Source organism: Microtus ochrogaster, unplaced genomic scaffold (assembly GCF_000317375.1).
Source record: "Microtus ochrogaster isolate Prairie Vole_2 unplaced genomic scaffold, MicOch1.0 UNK2, whole genome shotgun sequence".
Taxonomy (NCBI): domain Eukaryota; kingdom Metazoa; phylum Chordata; class Mammalia; order Rodentia; family Cricetidae; genus Microtus; species Microtus ochrogaster.
Genome location: NW_004949100.1, coordinates 125,611 through 129,103, shown reverse-complemented (window position 1 = coordinate 129,103; position 3,493 = coordinate 125,611).

Sequence of the window (3,493 nt, the reverse complement as noted above, 5' to 3'; positions counted from 1 at the left end):
TAGGAATAATCTCATTGCCTTTTTTCTTTCTCTTTGGTCATTCATGTTTGGTTTTATTCTAGGTCTCTAGGCTGCCCAGCCTCAGGTCCTGGCTCTGCAGGAAGTGTTAGGTGTGGGCTTCCTTTAATGGAATGAGTATCAACTTGGACCAGTCATTGGTTGGCCACTCCCAGAATTTCTATGCCACCTTTACACCAGGACATTGCACTAGAATTCTAACTCAACCCAGTCCTTTCTCCATCCACAATCTCCCCATCCTACCCCTCTTATTCCCTCATTCACCACCCTCATCAAGACTCCTCCCACTTCCATTCACCTGTGATATCTATTCCATTTCCCCTTCACAGTGACATCCATGCCCCGCCTACCCCACAACTCATCTTGATACTTAGATTCTTTGGGTCTGTGGATTGGAACATGCTATCCTTTACATTACAGCTAATAATCACTTATATAGGAGTACATATTATGATTGCTTTCTGAGTCTCTATTATCTCCCTCAGGATTATCTTTTCTAGTTCCATCCTTTTTGCCAGCAAATTTTGTGATATAATTGTTCATAATAGCTGAGTAATAATCCATCGTGTAAATGTAATATGTTTTCTTTATCCATTCTTTGGTTAATAGACATTTTGGTTTTGTCCAGTTGCAGGATATTGTGAATAAAACTTCTATAAACATAACTGAGCAAGTGTCTTTTTGATATGTTAGAGCATCCTTTGACTATATGCCCAGGAATGGTATAGCTGGCTCTTGAGGCAGCTGAATTCCTCATTTTCTGAGAAAATACCATATTAATTTCCAAAGTGCCTGTACAAATTTGAACTTCACCAGCAATGGAGGAGTGTTCTCCTTTTTCCACATCCTCTCAAGCACAAGTTATCTTTTTCTAAAATTCAATTTCAAATTCTTCTTTCCTAATGAGCACTACTGTGACAGACTTGCAAAATGCGATGACAAATTATCCCAAAGCATCTTCTTTTGTACCATGAAGAACTTTCTCTTAACACCTTCTCATATTTGATTCCTATTATTATACCTCCCTTGCTTTTCTCCTGTTTACCATGTATTGTTTCATAACACTATTTTTCTATATGTAATATAATTATTGCATACATGGTTCCACAAAGAATGACACAAAATATATGTTTAAGCTATTAATTACATTTAATCTTGATAAATGCTCATTAAATATCAACTTTTATGTCATATTTTTGTATGGCACTTTCATCCCATTGAAACATAAACCCCTGAAGGAAGAAAGGGAGATCAGAAGTTCCAGGCTATAAATGAAATGTCATGTGTCTGAGAGTATAGAAACTAGGAAGATTCTATACTTGTAGGTTGTAGGCTGCAACTCAGAAGCTGAAAAAGTAGTAAAACCTTGCTGTTAGATGAGACTTAGCACCTGGATGAGACTTAGCACGTGGATCGCATTTAGAAAATATATTCAGACAGACATAGAGCTGCCTAGAGGTTGGGCAGAGAGTTCTCTAGTTTTCCCTTTGCTGAGTTCTTACCAGTCTTTGGAACTGACTCAAAGCTAATGCAATTTCTTTTGAAATCCTCACTCCTGTGATGCAATCCCTCATGCATACTCTTGTTAGTAACAACACCAATAAAAACTCATTGGTTCACCAAGTTGGACATTGCTGCAAACTTTTCTTTGGTCTGCTCTTGCCCTCTATCTAGGGTGAATAAACACGTGTTTAATATCCTCAGAGCCAAATCTGTCACACAGTTGTGACATACTCTACTCTGCGTCCTGCAGCTTTAACACTGGTATTTTCAACTACACAGTTTATATTTAGCAGGTGATGCAATAAAACTGAGTTACAACGTACAACAATAGACTTTTGGCATTTATTCAATCATTATGTTTAATGATAAGAATTTAAGACAGAACTACAGATATGAGACGACATAACCATTTTATAAGTTACCCAAGACACGTTTAGTAAATTTTCTATCAATTTGTGATGCAGAGAGGGTAGTAAAATAAAATAAAAAAATATCTGTTGTCTTTTCCTAGATTCTTGGTTTCTCTATCTTGAGAACAACAGCAGTAAGTATTGGGAAACAGTCTGCATAGAGAAACAAATGCACAGAGGAAGAGTAAACAGTATTATATTTAAACAGACTACTATCTATTAATTCCCCAACTGAAATTTAACAAGAAAAATAACAGAGTAAATTAAAGAGGGAGACAGAGAGAAAGATGCTAAAAGAGGTAGCGGGAAGTGAGAGAGGAGAAAATGGAGATGGACACGCAAAGTCATTTAGAGATAAAGAAAAAGTTGGAATAGGAGACAGAAAAATCTGATAGAGTCAGACAAAGGGAAAAATAGAATTTGGAACATGTTTAATTCAGAAAAGGGTTTTGAAACATTTGAGATATGACCAAAGAAATTGATGAACTCTCATCAATAATCAAATATTAGAGAGAATCTTTGACATTGAGAGACAAAATACCTAAGACCTGAATTAAAAAACTCCGAAAAATTGCACCAGAATTTCAGTTTCAGACAAACCAGAAGGTCTACTGAAAATTCACTACCATAAATGTAGAAGAAGAAACAAAAGGAATAGAGAATTTCTTGGAAGAGGGATGATGATCTCAGACAAATGACAGCAAAGATTCAGTAAAATTACATCTTAAAGTGAATTGAAATCAGCCGTGAAAATGCTAGCAATAACATATGCCAAACATTGGAAGAAATATGGCAGCAATGTTAGAGTTCATTAATTGTTACTATCACTGCACTGTGTTTACATTTCTCCATTTTTGAGTATCAGAATGGATTTTTACTTCATATTAAGATAATATATTTGCAATCATGACTTAAAGACATTTTAAACCTACAGTTATCAGACATGCTTTGTAAGAATGTGTACTTTTAGTTATGCTTCTAAGTAACTGTACTGTCATTGTTTGAAAAGTTCTGCTTAATTATGATACGCCATTTAAAAATTGTGTGTACTAAATTAGTTATATAAAGAAGAATTCATAAAAACTAAAGCAGAAAATAAAAGAAACAAGATCATTTCTTTTAAAGTCTAATTTCTGCAAGGTTACTATTGTTCTCTTGTGTGTTCTTAAAACACAAATTGATTCAAATATAGTAAGCATGATTTTGCCTCTATGTGCTTGACACTAACTTCAGTCCCTCTTGAGATAAATGAGCACTTCACCCTGTCCATTATCACTGGTTGCCACTATCTGCATTTCTCAAATTTAAGAATCAATGTGATGCTCTAGATTGCACATTTTATATCACTTTCCCTTTGGTGTCATTCCAGAATTGGTCTTCATTTCTCTAAAGTGGAGTTATCCCTAAGTATGGAAAAGCATGACTTCAGAAGAAAGGTGGATATAGATGTTATAGATAGGTTTGCAAGTATATAGAAACACAAACTTTCCCATCTGGTTAAGAGACAGAGTTTCTCTCTCTCTCTCTCTCTCTCTCTCTCTCTCTCTCTCTCTCTCTCTCTC